The following is a 9,086-nucleotide window of genomic DNA, read 5'->3' on the forward strand; positions in this document are numbered from 1 at the left end:
GTGGTGCAGGACAGTAACGACCTGCATATTGTGATGTATACTTCCTATTTAGATAAACAATAAAGTATATTAAATATCAATTAAATATTTACCCCCCAAATAATGTTACCTAACATTGAAGCGCAATGGGTTAGAGCGTTTACATGTCTGTAAGAGGGTTCCAAGGTGTATTTTTGGTAATTTTACAATTGATATAAATGAATTTTCATGGGGAGGGGGAGGGGGGGGGGTCTAGACCCCTCACTCCCACCCCTTCTCTAAATCTGTGCACACGATGATGTACATGTAGGCACACAGAAGCAAATCTAAAACCGGCAACCGCCACGGGGAGGGGGCATAATTTGATTTTTAATTTTGTTTGTAATAATTATATAGGCCATTATACTTTCTATGACATGAAATGTTAAGATTATTGATTAACTGAAAATTCACTGCAAACAGTTCAACCCCAAATTGCACATAAAGTGCTGCTCATGTGTATTATCATATGGGAAGGGATCTCATCCTTCAGTTATGAAAATTATAATTTTTAAATGTATTACCGGAGCTTGCATGTGGCCTTCATTTTTAATTAAACTGGTATAAAACAGTGTTATTTAGGGGCAAACACTTGGTGCGGGTATTACTGTCTAATGACAGCATCTAGTTTTTTGAAGTGATAAGCGTCAATTTTCTGCTACTTTTTGACTCCCTGGATGAAATTTAAATTTTTAAAACCTTACTGCACATCTATAGAACAGACCCTATCATATCCCAACATATGATGTGTCTATCCATTAAATCATAAGAGGAGCTCTTGGATCTATATTTTTTTTAGTGATAAACGTCAATTTTCTGCTACTCTTTGACTCCCTGGATGAAATTTAACTTTTTAAAACCTTATTGCACATCTATAGGACAGCCCTAATTATATCCTAAGAGATGACGTAGCTACTCTAAAAGTTGTAAGAGGAGTTCTGGGAACAATACTTTTTTTTGCAAAAAAACGTCATTTTTTGTTGCCCACTGATCCCCTTAATAAAAAAAAAATTCTGGAACCTGATCACACTTCAATGTGACACCCTAATCATATTCTAGAAGATCATTTGGCTACTGCCAAAAAAAATGACGTTTTTGAAACCAGTTTTTTTGTAAAAAAAAAAAAAAACCCGTCATTTTTCAGCCATTAAATGACCCCCAGGACAAAATTGAAAATTCCGAAACTTTATTGCGCATCTATAGGATACCCTAAAACATATTCCAAAAGATGATTTGTCTACTGTTGAAAATGTAGGAGGAGTTCGAGGAAGAAGGTTTTTGTGAAAAAACGTCATTTTTTACCAATTATTTGACCCCCCCCCAGGACTAACAGAGAATTTTTGAAACCTTTTTACAAAACAACATGATACCCCAAATCAAACTCCAAGAGTTGAGTTTGCTGGTTTATAAGATGTAAGAGCAGTTTGAGAAAGTAAAACGTGACAGACGGACGGACGGACGGACGGAACAGGGTAACAACAATATACCCGAACTTTCTTTAGAAAGTGCGGGTATAAAAAATATTGGTTGACTTTATGCATCAATTGTTAATTCTTTATTGTTTATTATGTTAAATCAAAAAAAGTGCAAGTTTTTGAAAATTTATTTCAAGCTCCGTAATATACCGAGCTCATCCCGGAAAATCCCGAGCTCTCAGGCTCAATTGTACATCCGATACCTTAAATATAGTTATTGATTTACTAGCTTTTAATATCTATACGCTGAAAAAACTCGACAGTTTAACTATATATCTTTTATTTTATATTGTTATAGGACAAATTTTGTTAATAAAATTGAAACAGCAATAGTTTGTGTTTATTCACAACAATTTAATATTTAATACACCTACAGATTAAAAAATGCAATAGGTTTGCTATTTAATTCAAAATGTTGGGTTAAAACATGAAAATTACCCTTTTCTTTGCAAAATTATCGCAAATATTCCGCGTGGTTTTTTTTTCGCGAAAGTCTCTTGTTAATAAAGGTCAAGATCTAGTGGGAGGTGCCTACAGGTTTATGAAATTCAAGATATAAATTGTTTCAATGATTTATGCTTTATAACAATAGCTTTGCTTAGCAGGGTGTATCGGGGTTTAAATTTTTCAGTAAACACAATGAAAAATCATGTTTTAAACTGTCATTTTATATGAATGATGAAGGGAATAAGTACATGTAACAAATTTCAGAAGGTTATTTTTTCTATTTTTCACTAATGAAAAATTTCTAGAATGCCTACAGAGTCTCAAAAACGGCATTAAACAAGCTCTTGGCCTCCTCTTTCGAATGATGTAAAATTGAATATAGGTATCGGGATTACTTTTCCCATGCATGATTTGACATAGAATGTAAAGATATTGTTTCATTTTCAACATGAATCCTTTAAAGCCGTAAAGAACGGGAAAAATATTCTTTAAATGAATCATGACGTCATAATGGTTTAAGCACCCAAAAGACACCCTGGAATCATTTTGCGATAAATTTTTTAACCTACAAAAATGAGCTGAATGGGCTTTTGTAATTAAGATATAGCCTAATTGTAAAAATAAAATGTTTTCTTTAGTATTTTCTACTGGGGGGGGGGGGGGGGGTATAATGTACTTTACTGTACTGCAGACCTTAAATCATGAATCATTTCATTCTTTTCACAGATTCACTATTTATTTATTTGCTCCGAAAAAGGTAAGGGGGGGGGGGGGGGGGTACTTTTTATTCACTTTTTTTGATATGTAAATTTATGAAAAATATCTGTTGCAAGAAGAGGGGAGGGTAGCCCCCCCCCCTTCCATTGATGCCACGCGCCTGCCATCTACCAATTAATAATGCAGTTGCTGGCGGTGAAGTGCGTGGTTTTATGAGAGAGCTGCTGATACATGTACATTGTATTATACAGAGAAGTGGACATGCAAAGCAATCCTAAAGACATGGATGGTTTTGTCTGTCCACCTCTCAAAAGAAAATATTTCAATCTATCAGGAGGTCGAAGTACAAAGATAGGCATTATATCTATGTATGTATGTAACTGCACTAAACATTGGTGGACCTTACTATACTTACTCTTGATGGATTTCATTTCGATGAATGAATGACTAATTTCAATTTCATCATCATGGGAATTTAAGAGATAATGGATAAAAACATCTGTAACCTAGCTTTTGCGCAATTTTTCGCATACACCGCTTGCAATCATGTTTTTATTTAAAGTTGCGTTCCTATTTTGATTGACAACATTCACGTTTATATTTTTATATATATAGTTTATTCCATTCTTAATTTTTCATGAAAAGTTTATTCCTAAAATGGTGTTTGCTATAGATGGTACGTGAATAAAGTACAGTTCAATTATATAAAGGGCATTGAGATAAATGATAAAAGTGATAAAGGTAAACAAACAAACTACAACAAATTGTTTAATCTGTCTCCTTAAAGACTTAAAAGAAAAGGGATCTCTTATTTTAAACCAAAGACAAATTCAAATTTCGATGAAATCTATATTTAAAAGCACTGAGCTCCATTTTCAATGCTGTCATTCCTCTAACCCTATAATACCGGTATCTATTTATATACAACAAATATGTTTTGTTGAGAAATTCAAATGATTGTCATGGATTAAACGTCCTGCATGACAGGTACAGCTGCCTGAATTGATGGCCGTCGGTGCCTGGTAAGATACCAATACCCACCAATACCCACTGCTTGTACATATATATTTTTTTTCATGAAAGCATGGCATTTCGAACGAATGCATCTCAACAGGCTAGCGCAAGCATCGTATTTGGAAAGAGTGTGCGGGGGGGGGGGGTTAGAAGAGCAGACCGACCAACTGAAAATCAAGACGAAAAACAATTAATAAACTAAAATAATCACTTCACACGTTTTCAAAATCCCAGTCTGTGAAGATAGCGGAGCGGGGGGGGGGGGGGGTATCTCGTATATATATGTATCTTTGAATTATATAAATGCATACTTTCCCTTAGGTCTATATTGTTTTTGCGTTGTCCTCGGAAGAAACAAAAATTCTATATTTGATTTCTAAAGAAGAAAGTTGATTTTCAACTCCTGCCTCTCTAATATTTATAACATCTTTTATTTCTGTGTATCAGGGGGGTTTATTTTATCAGAGAAACCACAATACCATCATCTATCTGTTAGCACACAAAAGAAGTAATTGTCACCCCCAAAAAAGAATCGCAATGTCTTTCACTCGCAATGTTTGCCGAATAAGCAAAACTATGTACATCACGTTATACATTGTAATCAAACGCATTCTTTGCATTCATTTTAATTTTTTTAGATAACTTTTGATGTTTTCTGTTTGGTTATTTAAATATCATCAAATGTTTTTGCTGTAAGAAAAGTCGTTATTAATTGACGTCGTATATGTAACTCCCGCACTGCTTACTCATCTTCGAATAACCGGAAGTACTGCATACCTGCTATGAGGGGAAGATAACTCTTTCAGTAACGATAACTCTAGTTTATGGGAAGACCGAATGCAAAACATGATATCATGATGCATGACTGTCATACATTTTGTAGATATGAACTTACAAAACGATTTTTGTGAGGATGAGATGACTACAGAACAGAACATAGAACAGATTACAAAAGATGAGGTTTGGGAAAATCTAAAAGCAAATCTCGAGGCTTTGGAAAAGCCAAGAAATTTGCTTTTATTAGGAAATATTGGTACTGGAAAATCTTCGTTTATAAACACGGTTATCACTGCATTAACGGGAAATTACAAATATTATGCGGACGTTGGCAGAGGAGGTAGTCACAACACTATAAGGTTACACATGTAAGTAATCAAGAAAATAAATAAGTAAAACATGCACATGAAAGATATAAATTTTCCTTCTTTTGAAATTTGAAAAGAAAAATTAAAAGAATTTAACCAAATGCATTTGATTGGGTTTTGTTTATCAATCATTCTAGGATTCCGAGCGCAGAGTATTGGAACCCTGAAAATAAAGAAATAAAAGCACAGAATCTTCCAACTTTTATCGATACCATTGGTTTGGATACTTTACTATCGAAATCAAAAGAAGAAAATTCGGTATATAAGGAGTTAATGCGCTTGATCATCAACGGACAACTACCAAAAAATTGTGATCTTTTTGATTTAAGCAATAAATTAAAAAACGGAGAGAAAATAATCATAAGACAAAATAAATTGCAGATGGCAACGGTGGACATAATTATTGTTGTACTATCAGCACAAAATTGTGTAACTCCTGACACTCTGCTATATGATATATACAAGGAAGCAAAATTTGAAACAAAAAGTAACTGAACTATTCCATTCAGCTGTTACAAACACTAAATTGAATTATATATAAAATTTCCCATATTTGACAACTTTGAAATTTGATTTTAGATATCCCTGTTTTTTTGGTGTTGACAAATGTGGATAAAAGTAACCTTTCCGAGAAAGGACTGGAAGAAAAAAAGAATGATATTTGTTCGATTATGAACATCGAACCCTACAAAGTCTTAATGTGTAGTAACTACCAACCCGAACACAAGCCCAGCATTAAAAAAGATATCAAGATACTGGAGTTCTTGACGAAGGTAAACAGTATGTACTACAACGGTCCATCAATACGCGTTAAAGGGAGCTAGACACGATTTGAGATGAACATTTTAAAATAATTTTTTCTGTATTAAATGTTTTATTTGTGTATTTTAAATGATTCACCAAAATTTCAATGCTAGAAATTAAGTCACAAGCGAGATATTGAGGAAGTGAGTGTCAGTGTTGTGTTGTGTAAACAAAGCTCAAGTCTTTGTTTACAAATATAATGTAAAGTGAAGAAACTAACATTTTTTGACAAAATAACTTGTGGCAACAAGATAAACTGATTTAATTTGTTCCTAAGAAATACTTTTATCAACGACAAAAAGCAACATTAGAGTGAAACTTATGCCAATACAATGCATATGTAAACAAAAAACAAGATTCGAGCTTTGTTTACAAAACAAAGAATTTAAACCTCTGTAACTTGCTTGTATCTCTATATTTGACTTTCAAATTTTGACAAAGCATTAAAACATCCATATTAAACATTATAGACAACAAAAATGAAATAATAAATTTTAAAAATTTGAGCTCAAATTCTGTCCAAGTCCCTTTAAAAAATAGGATCATTCGAAGCTTCAATTACGGACGAAATATCAATTACTAAACAAGAACATATATTCTGTTAACACAAAGAACTGACTTATTTAATCCTTCTTTCATTTTGAATTTATTTGTTTATTTCAGATGAGTGATCCCTGTTTCAAAGCTGTCACATTACAAAAAATGGAAAGCGAGAAACCAGCTCCCTCTGTACAGAAAATGGAATGCGAGATACCAGCCCCTGTAATACCCCTTGCTAGCACTCCTTTTCAAAATGCAGATGGCCCCTCTGTAATGACGGGGGCTTTTATTTGTCTTTTTCTTGCATTTTTGATTGCACTTATTTTGCGCTCTGCGTCCAAAATTTAGATAAATTATATCATTTATTGATGTAAGGAAATTGCAAGAAAATATACAGTAAATTTGGGAACTGAACATGCAGATTGCATGAGGATAAGTGCAGGTAAATGAAGGTCCTCTCATTTCATACTCCATATCAGCTGATTGCAGTGAAATTCACGCACAACAACATTTGATCATACCGTTAACCCTAGGGAATTGAAATTTTGCAAACTTAAAGGTATTTATTTGACAAATGTTTTATGCAAACCAGAGTTTGATAATATTTGAAATGGATAGTATATGTTTTAAATTTCATGAAGACCAGTGTCTTGTCTTATCTAAATATTGCTATTGTTTTTATTATGCAGACTACTTTTATTAAAATTAATAATGGTTACTATCATACATATATTGACTTGGTATAAGGGCAACATACGAAATATTGGACCTGAAGACACAAATGGTGCCCAAGACCGAAGGATATGCGCAACATTTCTGTCTGGTCTAAACAATCATATAATGTCCAAATCTCAGACAACAACAGTTTTGTTATACTCTTCACTACTTATGCAAGTATTTCAAATAGCAACCAGTCATTAATGTCGCACAGCCAGTTAGTACTTTCCATTCTGCCGAGCATTGATTAGGTGTAACGTAACGACAATTTTAGACCAGTCATCATCGAATTTGTTAGACCGTTTGAATTAACATTTGTTTTGTTGATCTTTCTGGCAGTAAAAACTGTATAGAGGAATATTTGTAAGAGTACAACTTTTTAATAATTTAATTCAATCATTGTAGCCCAATGAAAATATCTACGTTATGAAATGATTGCCCAGGGCTTGGATTTTAACCTTATATGTTTTAATAATATCAAACAGTGCATTCTATTTTTCAATAAAATTATGTTTTCTGAGTTTGTGTTCGGTAAAATTGTCACACCAATTACATACTTTTATGTTATGTATAGTGCAAGTTGTCTACGTCACAATAGGACACATACTTGCTCAAAGAGTTTTAACAAACCAACGTAATTTCATAAGATACCAGTATATAACTATACAAAAAGGACAACATTTTTATTTAATAAAAAATGTAAGCTTTATAGACAAAAACCTCCATCAGACAAAACCGCTGTTAAAATAGGACAAGCTTTATAGACAAAAACCTCCATCAGACAAAACCGCTATTAAAATAGGAAAATGCGGAGATACATTTGATATCTACGTAAGACGAATAGGGCCACATAGAAAAATATTTTTATCTCGTAATTACGAGAAAATATCTCGTTATAACGAGTTAATTATCTCGTTATTACGAGAAAAGATCTCGTAATAACGAGAAAAGATCTCGTTATTACGAGTAATTTTTTCGTTATAATGAGAAAAGATCTCGTTATTACGAGTTAATTTTCTCGTTATTACGAGAAAAGATCTCGTATTAACGACAATTTGACAAGTTCTTTATACTCTGAACTGCATAAAATACAGTGTTGAGAAAAAAGCAATTGAACATTAATACATATAATACATACAGTGCGTGCATTGGAGAGTGACAATACACAAGTGGAAAAAAAAGGAAAAAGGAAAAAAGTATGATTAGCAATTAACCTAGAGGGCTTTAATGAATTTACACAGAATAATCAACAATTTTTTTATTATTAGTATTAAAGATTTGGTTGTGTGTAGAAGTATGAAGGTATGTATAAAACTCCCGTATCTTTAATTGTACGTTATATCTGTACAATGAAATAAATAATGAAATTCATCTCCTATCTCAATACAGTTACATATGGTACATATACGGTTTTCACGAGGTATATCATACCATCTACCACGTTCTATAGACAATTTAGCATTACTTGTTCTAAAAGTACAAAAAGATTTCTGATATTTGGAAGGCAGATGTAATAAGAATTTACCAAGGATAATGTGGTTTTAAAAATTCTGTAGTTAATACCTTTTGATGAATTATATATTTCACTATTCCATGACTGCTTGAATTGGTCTAGAAGTATATGAAAAACAGTTTTAAACCACTGGATATTTACATTTTGTTGGTACAAAATAAAAGATAGACCACAATCATTCAATATTTTAACAACAAATTTAAACCAGGGTCTGTTCGAGAAAAGATCTCTTAATAACGAGAAAAGATATCTACAAAAGACGAATAGGGCCACTTAAAAAATATTTTTATGTCGTAATTACGAGAAAAGATCTCGTTATTACGAGTTAATTATCTCGTTATTACGAGAAAAGATCTCGTTATTACGAGATAATTTTCTCGTAAAGATGAATAGGGCCACTTAAAAAAATATTTTTATCTCGTTATTTCGAGAAAAGATCTCGTTATTACGAGATAATATTCTCGTAATTACGAGAAAAGATCTCCTTATTACGAGTTAATTATCTCGTTATTACGGGAAAAGATCTATTTAAAATGGCACGAATCATTATTCTATTCTTTTCATGTAAAGTGTATGAACTACTGCAATGTCTATTGATATACACATACTTAGCATAATCAAAGTTTAAAAGCGTACGCATAATTTGATATAAAATCGGACCAAGCAGTTTTAAAGAGATTTCAGAAGAAGTAGCAA

The 9,086-nt window shown here is 32.6% G+C and overlaps 1 long non-coding RNA gene across 1 annotated transcript; it reads left to right on the forward strand.

Moving 5' to 3' along the window:
* Positions 1 to 4,537: 4,537 nt before the first annotated feature.
* LOC105339805 (uncharacterized) lies at positions 4,538 to 7,696 on the forward strand. The gene is made up of 4 exons (XR_010708543.1): positions 4,538 to 4,816; positions 4,954 to 5,303; positions 5,396 to 5,589; positions 6,284 to 7,696. It is a non-coding gene; the product is annotated as an uncharacterized lncRNA (long non-coding RNA).
* Positions 7,697 to 9,086: the final 1,390 nt, after the last annotated feature.

The sequence above is a fragment of the Magallana gigas genome, chromosome 8 (assembly GCF_963853765.1).
Source record: "Magallana gigas chromosome 8, xbMagGiga1.1, whole genome shotgun sequence".
Taxonomy (NCBI): domain Eukaryota; kingdom Metazoa; phylum Mollusca; class Bivalvia; order Ostreida; family Ostreidae; genus Magallana; species Magallana gigas.